This window comes from Triticum dicoccoides, chromosome 2B (assembly GCF_002162155.2).
Source record: "Triticum dicoccoides isolate Atlit2015 ecotype Zavitan chromosome 2B, WEW_v2.0, whole genome shotgun sequence".
NCBI lineage: Eukaryota > Viridiplantae > Streptophyta > Magnoliopsida > Poales > Poaceae > Triticum > Triticum dicoccoides.
This window is the reverse complement of record NC_041383.1, coordinates 769,209,308-769,220,684: the sequence shown is the minus strand read 5'-3', so window position 1 is coordinate 769,220,684 and position 11,377 is coordinate 769,209,308.

The window sequence follows — 11,377 nt, the reverse complement described above, 5'->3', positions numbered from 1 at the left end:
CTGAAGAAAAAAAATTAAGAGCCTTAAAATAAAAAGGTTGTTCTCATTTGCACCCCCTCAAAGGTGCATATTTTTCCTTTGCCCCCCCCCCTTTGGATCTCCGCTAGCTCCGCCACTGCTGCGGAGAATTGCGGGTTTCTGCAATCAATGGATGATCATGTGCAAAGAGGCTGCAAGAGAGCGTGGAGAGGATGATATCTTCTCTGTGGGAGTTGTCCAGGCAGCCACCTCTGCTGCTTTGGGCAGAGCCAGGGTGAGGAAGAAGGAGTTGTGGATGCACTATTATATGAAGAAGAAAGCGGAAGGCTGGTTGGGCATGGAGAGTGAGATGCTCATTGAAGGATAAGAAGATAGATCCCATGTACCAGGCCTCCTGATGTGTGTCTTGAACCTTTAAATTCTGTCAGTAGACATTTGTTAGATAAATTGTAAGAGGTTTAAGTCAAATTATTATGGATTTCAGGCCGAATGGGAGCAAAACCCCTCCCGCGGGCTGTAATGAGCGTGGATTCTGTGGTTTCATGTTAAGTAATGGAACCGGGGCAGGAGCCCTTTTCTTCAAATTTATAGCTATATCAGGCATCTTATGCCCATCCCCATTTTTTTAATGCCCCACCTCATGCCCCATCATTCAATTTCTTATACTTTGAGGGTTAAACTTTTGTCGTCTACGCCATCCCCCAAATAAACTTACCCCAACGTGAAAACTTCTCTTCTCTTCTTCCATATTCTTCCTTCTTCTACACGGTCAACGATGACTTTCCGCTTAGAGATGGATGCCTTCTCGCAGGCAAAGGTGTCCCGTCTTTCGATGAGATGATGGATTTCGCTTTGGTGGAAGTCGACTTTGACGATCCGACTACGAACGTGCGAGGACATCGCGCCTTAGCAATCGCTAAACCAACTCCGAGAGGTTATTGACCACGCCGGAGCACGATCAACCTGACCACGAGGGTCTGTTTCCTGCGAGCAAACGAAGAACAAGCAAGAAACTGAGATTGCAATCTGGATATTGCGAATATAAGATGAAAGCTTTATTGATCAAGGTAGGGTTCTGTGACGCCTTTGTCTGGTCGTTGAACACAAACGAAGTATGCGAAGTTGCAGCTATGGCGAACTTTAATCTAAACAAAACCCAAAGTCTAAACGACGCCCTAAGGGCTGTATATATGGAGGAAGAGGGGGGAATTTCGTGGCCCCTGAGGGAGGGGTCCGAAACCAACCCTAACTCTTGTTTCCCCATACATACGGACTCTAAAAATAGCCTGTACTTATGTATTTCGAAATTACATGGGCCTGGCCCAATAAAAAGGTGACACAGCATCTAGAATAGCCTGTGGACGAAAATTATCAAGTAGCATCTTGTATATTTCGTCCAAGGCTTCATGCACTCATTATGGTGGCTTCAACGTCCTAAAATCATCACTTGTAGCTCTGTTCTTGTTCCCCTTGCGCATGCCATCATCTCCATGCTTGTTCTTGATCCAATGTTCATCCTTCTCCAAGCTAGGCCCTTCATTTATAAGCAAAACAAATGTATCCAATTTAAGCAGCATCATATTCTCATGAACATTAGAATCATTACCAAGAAACGAAAGTACCTGGTAATTTAATTGGCGTGCACGAGCTCTAGTAATTGGTCCAGTATGTATAGCAGTAGGGGCTGTGGGTGTAACAATAGTATTGATGTCATCATCACTTCTCGCAGGAGGTAGAAGGGTGGGCTTTTCGATAAAGGATGGATTTTATTGACTTAATATATCAAAAGAATACAACCACAATGAGCACATACCATCAATTAATTAGAGTCCTACACTTAAGGGTTTTTCCCTCTACATGGCACGTTTCTTTTAGACCGAAGATGTTAGTTTATTAACTTTAATGAAGACTTAGAACGGATCAAAAACAGAATTAACAAACATGACTAGCAAATAACATTAATGAACTTAAGTTATATTAGAACACTCTAATTTCGTCATCTCTAGCTCCACCAATCACATCCTGATGTTCTTCTTTGCACTCGGAAAACAAATCGCATAAGACCATACACGCACAAGATCAACCAACTTTGAAGGTTTTGAATAGCCACATCAACCGTCCACCGTCAGTGGTGAGAATCTTAAACCATTGAATGCATCGTACCTAAAGACACATCCTCACAAGGCAGGTTATCAAACCAACACTTCTTCGCCAAATTGTTGAAAGAAAATAGCATGATCACACTATGATGAAATGATTTTTTTTTAAATACCACTAGCTCACCGATGTTGGTCGTGAAAGCTAGACACGCCAGGATGAGGATGGAGTTTGCAAACGATTATTAGTTATTCCACACTATGTCGCCCCCGCCTTGGCTACCCCACTGCCAAGGATGCACAAAAGTAACATATAAAGTTTTAGGGTCCGGATCCCCGGTCTCAGTGGCAAGAAGTCCGTGGGGGAGAAGAACCAACGTAATGGGCGATGGAGATCGTTGGTGACTAGGGTTTGTAACTGAAGGAAATATGCCCTAGAGGCAATAATAAAGTTATTATTTATTTCCTTATTTCATGATAAATGTTTATTATTCATGCTAGAATTGTATTAACCGGAAACATAATACATGTGTGAATACATAGACAAACATAGTGTCACTAGTATGCCTCTACTTGACTAGCTCGTGAATCAAAGATGGTTAAGTTTCCTAGCCATGGACAAAAGAGTTGTCATTTGATTAACGGGATCACATCATTAGGAGAATGATGTGATTGACTTGACCCATTCCGTTAGCTTAGCACACGATCATTTAGTATATTGCTACTGCTTTCTTCATGACTTATGCATGTTCCTGTGACTATGAGATTATGCAACTCCCGTTTACCGGAGGAACACTTTGTGTGCTACCAAACGTCACAACGTAACTGGGTGATTATAAAGGTGCTCTACAGGTGTCTCCGAAGGTACATGTTGGGTTGGCGTATTTTGAGATTAGGATTTGTCACTCCGATTGTCGGAGAGGTATCTCTGGGCCCTCTCGGTAATACACATCACTTAAGCCTTGCAAGCATTGCAACTAATTAGTTAGTTGCGGGATGATGTATTACGGGACGAGTAAAGAGATTTGCCGGTAACGAGATTGAACTAGGTATTGAGATATCGACGATCGAATCTCGGGCAAGTAACATACCGATGACAAAGGGAACAACGTATGTTGTTATGCGGTCTGATCGATAAAGATCTTCGTAGAATATGTGGGAGCCAATATGAGCATCCAGGTTCCGCTATTGGTTATTGACCGGAGACGTGTCTCGGTCATGTATACATTGTTCTCGAACCCGTAGGGTCCGCACGCTTAAGGTTTCGATGACAGTTATATTATGAGTTTATGAGTTTTGATGTACCGAAGGAGTTCGGAGTCCCGGATGAGATCGGGGACATGACGAGGAGTCTCGAAATGGTCGAGACGTAAAGATCGATATATTGGACGACTATATTCAGAGTTCGGAAAGGTTCCGAGTGATTCGGGTATTTTTCGGAGTACCGGAATGTTACGGGAATTCGCCGGGGAATATATGGGCCTTATTGGGCTTTAGGGGAAAGAGAGAGGAGAGGCTGGGCGCCCCCCTCCCAAGGCCTAGTCTGAATTGGACTAGGGGGAGGGGCTGCGCCCCCTCCTTCCTTCTCTTCTCTTCCCCCTTTCCTAGACTCCTACTCCTACTACTTGGAAGGGGGGGAATCCTACTCCCGGTGGGAGTAGGACTCCTCCTTGGCACGCCCTCCTTGGTCGGCCGCCCCCTCCCCCTTGGCTCCTTTATATACGGGGGCAGGGGGCACCTCCAGGAACACAAGTTGATCTTCGTGATCGTTCCTTAGCCGTGTGCGGTGCCCCCCTCCACCATATTCCACCTCAATATTATTGTAGCGGTTCTTAGGCGAAGCCCTGCGTCGATAGAACATCAAGATCGTCACCACGCCGTCGTGCTGACGGAACTCTCCCTCGACACTCGGCTGGATCGGAGTTCGAGGAACGTCATCGAGCTGAACGTGTGCTAGAACTCGGAGGTGCCGTAGTTTCGGTGCTTGATCGGTCGGACCGTGAAGACGTACGACTACATCAACCGCGTTGTCATAACGCTTCCGCTTTCGGTCTACGAGAGTACGTGGACAACACTCTCCCCTCTCCTTGTTATGCATCACCATGATCCTTGCGTGTGCGTAGGAATTTTTTTCAAATTACTACGTTCCCCAACAGTGGCATCCGAGCCTAGGTTTTATGCGTTGATGTTATAGGCACGAGTAGAACACAAGTGAGTTGTGGGCGATACAAGTCATACTTCTTACCAGCATGTCATACTTTGGTTCAGCGATATTGTTGGATGAAGCGGCCCGGACCGACATTACGCGTACGCTTACGCGAGACTGGTTTTACCGCCATGCTTTGCACACAGGTGACTAGCGGGTGTCTGTTTCTCCAACTTTAGTTGAACCGAGTGTGGCTACGCCCGGTCCTTGCGAAGGTTAAAACAACACTAACTTGACGAACTATCGTTGTGGTTTTGATGCGTAGGTAAGAACGGTTCTTGCTCAGCCCGTAGCAGCCATGTAAAATTTGCAACAACAAAGTAGATGACGTCTAACTTGTTTTTGCAGGGCATGTTGTGATGTGATATGGTCAAGACATGATGCTATATTTTATTGTATGAGATGATCATGTTTGGTAACTGAAGTTATCGGCAACTGTTAGGGGCCATATGGTTGTCGCTTTATTGTATGAAATGCAAACACCCTGTAATTGCTTTACTTTATCACTAAGCGGTAGCGATAGTCGTAGAAGCAATAGATGGCGTAAGGACAACGATGCTATGATGGAGATCAAGGTGTCGCGCCGGTGACGATGGTGATCACGACGGTGCTTCGGAGATGGAGATCACAAGCACAAGATGATGATGGACATATCATATCACTTATATTGATTGCATGTGATGTTTATCCTTTATGCATCTTATTTTGCTTTGATTGACGGTAGCATTTTAAGATGATCTCTCACTAATTATCAAGAAGTGTTCTCCCTGAGTATGCACCGTTGCGAAAGTTCTTCGTGCTGAGACACCACGTGATGATTGGGTGTGATAGGCTCTACGTTCAAATACAACGGGTGCAAAACAGTTGCACACACGAAATACTCAGGTTAAACTTGACGAGCCTAGCATATACAGATATGGCCTCGGAACACGGAGACCGAAAGGTCGAGCGTGAATCATATAGTAGATATGATCAACATAGTGATGTTCACCATTGAAAGCTACTCCATCTCACGTGATGATCGGACATGGTTTAGTTGATTTGGATTACGTGATCACTTAGATGACTAGAGAGATGTCTATCTAAGTGGGAGTTCTTAAGTAATATGATTAATTGAACTTAAATTTATCATGGACTTAGTCCTGGTAGTATTTTGCAAATTATGTTGTAGATCAATAGCTCGCATTGTTGCTTTCATATGTTTATTTTGATATGTTCCTAGAGAAAATTGTGTTGAAAGATGTTAGTAGCAATGATGCGGATTGGATCCGTGATCTGAGGTTTATCCTCATTGCTGCATAGAAGAATTATGTCCTTAATGCACCGCTAGGTGACAGACCTATTGCAGGAGCAGATACAGACGTTATGAACGTTTGGCTAGCTCAATATGATGACTACTTGATAGTTTTATGCACCATGCTTTACGGCTTAGAACCGGGACTACAAAAACATTTTTGAAGCATCATGGAACATATAAGATGTTTCAAGAGATGAAATTGGTATTTCAAACTCGTGCCCGTGTCAAGAGGTATGAGACCTTTGACAAATACTTCGCCTAAAAGATGGAGGAGAATTGCTCAACTAGTGAGCAAGTACTTAGATGGTCTAAGTACTACAATCGCTTGAATCAAGTGGGAGTTAATCTTCCAGATAAGATAGTGATTGGCAGAGTTCTCTAGTCACCATCACCAAGTTACTGGAACTTCGTGATGAACTATAATGCAAGGGATGACGAAAACGATTCCCGAGCTCTTCGTGATGCTGAAATCGACGAAGGTAGAAATCAAGAAAGAGCATCAAGTGTTGATGATTGACAAGACCACTAGTTTCAAGAAAAGGGAAAGAAAGGGAACTTCAAGTAGAATGACAAGCAAGTTGTCACTCCCGCGAAGAAGCCCAAAGCTGGATCAAAGCCTGAAACTGAGTGCTTACGCTGCAAAGGAAATGGTCACTGGAAGCGGAAATGCCCTGAATATTTGGTGGATAAGAAGGATGGCAAAGTGAACAAGGGTATATTTGATATACATGTTATTGATGTGTACTTTACTAGTGTTTATAGTAGCCCCTGAGTATTTGATACTTGTTCGGTTGCTAAAAAAATTAGTGACTCGAAATAGGAGTTACAGAATAAACAGAGACTAGTTGAGGGTGAAGTGACGATGTGTATTGGAAGTGGTTCCAAGATTGATATGATCATCATCGCACACTCCCTATAGTTTCGGGATTAGTGTTAAACCTAAATAAATGTTATTTGGCGTTTGCGTTGAGCATGAATATGATTTGATCATGTTTATTGCAATACGGTTATTCATCTAAAATCAGAGAATAATTGTTGTTCTGTTTACATGAATAAAACCTTCAAATGGTCATACACCCAATGAAAATAGTTTGTTGGATCTCGATCGTAGTGATACACATATTCATAATATTGATGCCAAAAGATGCTAAGTTAATAATGATAGTGCAACTTATTTGTGGCACTGCCGTTTGAGTCATATCGGTGTAAAGCGCACGAAGAAACTCCATAAAGATGGACTTTTGGAATCACTTGGTTATGAATCATTTGATGCTTGCGAACCGTGCCTTTTGGGCAAGATGACTAAAACTCCGTTCTCCGAAACAATGGAACGAGCTACTGACTTATTAGAAATAATACATACCGATGTATGCGATCCAATGAGTGTTGATGCTCGTGGAAAGTATCGTTATTTTCTGACCTTCACAGATGATTTGAGCAGATATGGGTATATCTACTTAATGAAACACAAGTCTGAAACATTTGAAAAGTTCAAAGAATTTCAGAGTGAAGTGGAGAATCATCGTAACAAGAAAATAAAGTTTCTACGATTTGATCGTGGAGTAGAATATTTGAGTTACGAGTTTGGTCTTCATTTGAAACAATGTGAAATAGTTTCACAACTCACGCCACCTGGAACACCACAATGTAATGGTGTGTCCGAACGTCGTAATCGTACTTTACTAAATATGGTGTGATCTATGATGTTTCTTATCGGTTTACCACTACCGTTTTGGGGTTATGCATTAGAGACAGGTGCATTCACGTTTAATAGGGCACCATCTAAATCCGTTGAGATGACACCGTATGAACTATGGTTTAGCAGTAAACCTAAGCTGTCGTTTCCTAAACTTCGGAGTTGTGATGCTTATATGAAAAAGGTTTTCAACCTGATAAGCTCAAACCCAAATCGGAGAAGTGCGTCTTCATAGAATACCCAAAGGAAACTGTTGGGTACACCTTCTATCACAGATCTGAAGGCAAAACATTCTTTGCTAAGAATGGATCCTTTCTAGAGAAGGAGTTTCTCTCGAAAGAAGTGAGTGGCAGGAAAGTAGAGCTTGATAAGGTAATTTGTACCTTCTCCCGAATTGGAAAGTAGTTCATCACAGAAATCAGTTCCAGTGATTCCTACACCAATTAGTGAGGAAGCTAATGATGATGACCATGAAACTTCAGATCAAGTTACTACAAAACCTCGTAGGTCTTCCAAAGTACAGTCCGCACTAGAGTGGTACAGTAATCCTGTTCTGGAAGTCATGTTACTAGACCATGATGAACCTATGAACTATGAGGAAGCGATGATGAGCCCAGATTTCGCGAAATGGCTCTAGGCCATGAAATCTGAGATGGGATCCATGTATGAGAACAAAGTGTGGACTTTGGTGGAGTTGCCCGATGATCGGCAAGCCATATTGTATAAATGGATCTTCAAGAGGAAGACAGATGCTGATAGTAGTGTTACTATCTACAAAGCTCGACTTGTCACAAAAAGGTTTTTGACAAGTTCAAGGTGTTGACTACAATGAGATTTTCTCAACTGTAGCGATGCTTAAGTCTGTCCGAATCATGTTAGCAATTGCCACATTTTATGAAATCTGGCAAATGGATGTCAAAACTGAATTCCTTAATGGATTTATTAAAGAAGAGTTGTATATGATGCAACCAGAAGGTTTTGTCAATCCTAAAGGTGCTAACAAAATGTTCGAGCTCCAGTGATCCATCTATGGACTGGTGCAAGCATCTCAGAGTTGGAATATATGCTTTGATAAGTTGATCAAAGCATATAGTTTTATACAGACTTGCGGTGAAGCCTGTATTTACAATAAAGTGAGTGGGAGCACTACCGCCTTTCTGATAAATATATATGAGTAACATATTGTTGATCAGAAATGATGTAGAATTTTTCTGGAAAGTATAAAGGAGTATTTGAAAGGAGTTCTTTAAAAAGAAAGACCTCAGTAAAGCTACTTACATATTGAGCATCAAGATCTATAGAGATAGATCAAGACGCTTGATAAGTTTTTCAATAAGTACATACCTTGTCAAGATTTTGAAGTGGTTCAAAATGGAACAGTCAAAGAAAGAAGTTCTTGCCTGTGTCGCAAAGGTGTGAAGTTGAGTAAGACTCAAAACCTGACTATGTCAGAAAATAGAAAGAGAATGAAAAGTCATTCCCTATGCCTCAGTCATAGGTTCTATAAAGTATGCTATGCTGTGTACCAGACCTATTGTATACCTTGCTCTGAGTTTTGCAAAGGAATACAATTTTGATCTAGAGTAGATCACTGGACAGCGGTCAAGAATATCCTTAGTGAGGACTAAGGATATGTTTCTCGATTATGGAGGTGACAAAAGGTTCGTCATAAAGGGTTACGTTGATACATGTTTTGGCACTGATCCAGATGACTCTAAGTCTTAATATGGATACATATTGAAAGTGGGAGCAATTAGCTAGAGTAGCTCCGTGCACAGCATTGTAGACATAGAATATTTGCAAAATACACACGACTCTGAATATGACAGACCCGTTAACTAAACTTCTCTCACAAGCAAAACATGATCATACCTTAGTACTCTTTGGGTGTTAATCACATAGCGATGTGAACTAGATTATTGACTCTAGTAAAACCTTTGGGTGTTGATCACATGACGATGTGAACTATGGGTATTAATCACATACAGATGTGAATATTGGTGTTAAATCACATGGTGATGTGAACTAGATTATTGACTCTAGTGCAAGTGGGAGACTGAAGGAAATATGCCCTAAAGCCAATAATAAAGTTATTATTTATTTCCTTATTTCATGATAAATGTTTATTATTCATGCTAGAATTGTATTAACCGGAAACATAATACATGTGTGAATACATAGACAAACATAGTGTCACTAGTATGCCTCTACTTGACTAGCTCGTGAATCAAAGATGGTTAAGTTTCCTAGCCATGGACAAAAGAGTTGTCATTTGATTAACGGGATCACATCATTAGGAGAATGATGTGATTGACTTGACCCATACCGTTAGCTTAGCACACGATCGTTTAGTATGTTGCTACTGCTTTCTTCATGACTTATACATGTTCCTGTGACTATGAGATTATGCAACTCCCGTTTACCAGAGGAACACTTTGTTTTTGGAAATATGCCCTAGAGGCAATAATAAAAGGGTTATTATTATATTTCCTTGTTCATGATAATTGTCTTTTATTCATGCTATAACTGTATTATCCGGAAATCGTAATACATGTGTGAATACATAGACCATAACATGTCCCTAGTGAGCCTCTAGTTGACTAGCTCGTTGGTCAACAGATAGTCATGGTTTCCTGACTATGGACATCAGATGTCATTGACAATGGGATCACATCATTAGGAGAATGATGTGATGGACAAGACCCAATCCTAAGCATAGCACAAGATCGTGTAGTTTGTTTTGCTAGAGCTTTTTCAATGTCAAGTATCTCTTCCTTAGACCATGAGATCGTGTAACTCCCGGATACCGTAAGAGTGCTTTGGGTGTACCAAACGTCACAACGTAACTGGGTGACTATAAAGGTGCACTACAGGTATCTCCGAAAGTGTCTGTTGGGTTGACACGGATCGAGACTGGGATTTGTCACTCCGTATGACGGAGAGGTATCTCTGGGCCCACTCGGTAATGCATCATCATAATGAGCTCAAAGTGACTAAGTGGTTGGTCACGGGATCATGCATTACGGTACGAGTAAAGTGACTTGCCGGTAACGAGACTGAACAAGGTATTGGGATACCGACGATCCAATCTCGGGCAAGTAACGTACCGATTGACAAAGGGAATTGTATACGGGGTTGATCGAATCCTCGACACCGTGGTTCATCCGATGAAATCATCGTGGAACATGTGGGAGCCAACATGGGTATCCAGATCCCGCTGTTGGTTATTGACCGGAGAACGTCTCAGTCATGTCTACATGTCTCCCGAACCCGTAGGGTCTACACACTTAAGGTTCGATGATGCTAGGGTTATTAGGAAGACTTGTATGTGATTACCAAATGTTGTTCGGAGTCCCGGATGAGATCCCGGACGTCACGAGGAGTCCCGGAATGGTCCGGAGGTGAAGATTTATATATGGGAAGTTGTCATGCGGACACCGGAAAGTTTCGGGGGCATATCGGTATTGTACCGGGGCCACCGGAGAGGTTCCGGGGGTCCACCGGGAGGGGCCACCCCTCTCGGAGGGCCACATGGGCCGCAAGGGGCAGGGAGCCAGCCCCTGGAGGGATGGGCGCGCCCCCCACCTTGGGCCCATGCGCCTAGGGTTTGGGGGGGAACCCTAGAAGGGGCGCCCCCTTTGCTTGGGGGGCAAGTCCCCCCTCCCTGGCCGCCGCCCCCCCTCTAGATCCCATCTAGAGGGGCCGGCCCCCCTTGCCCCTTCCCCTATAAATAGAGGGGTGAGGGGAGGGCTGCAGTACACAACCAAAGGCGCAGCCCCTCCCCTCCCCAACACCTCTCCTCCTCCGTACGTGCTTGGCGAAGCCCTGTCGGAGTACTGCTGCACCAACACCACCACGCCGTCGTGCTGCCGTTGGAGCTGTCTTCCTCAACCTCTCCTTCCTCCCTACTGGATCAAGATGTTGGAAATATGCCCTAGAGGCAATAATAAAAGTATTATTATTATATTTCCTTGTTCATGATAATTGTCTTTTATTCATGCTATAACTGTATTATCCGGAAATCGTAATACACGTGTGAATACATAGACCACAATATGTCCCTAGTGAGCCTCTAGTTGACTAGCTCGTTGTGATCAACAGAT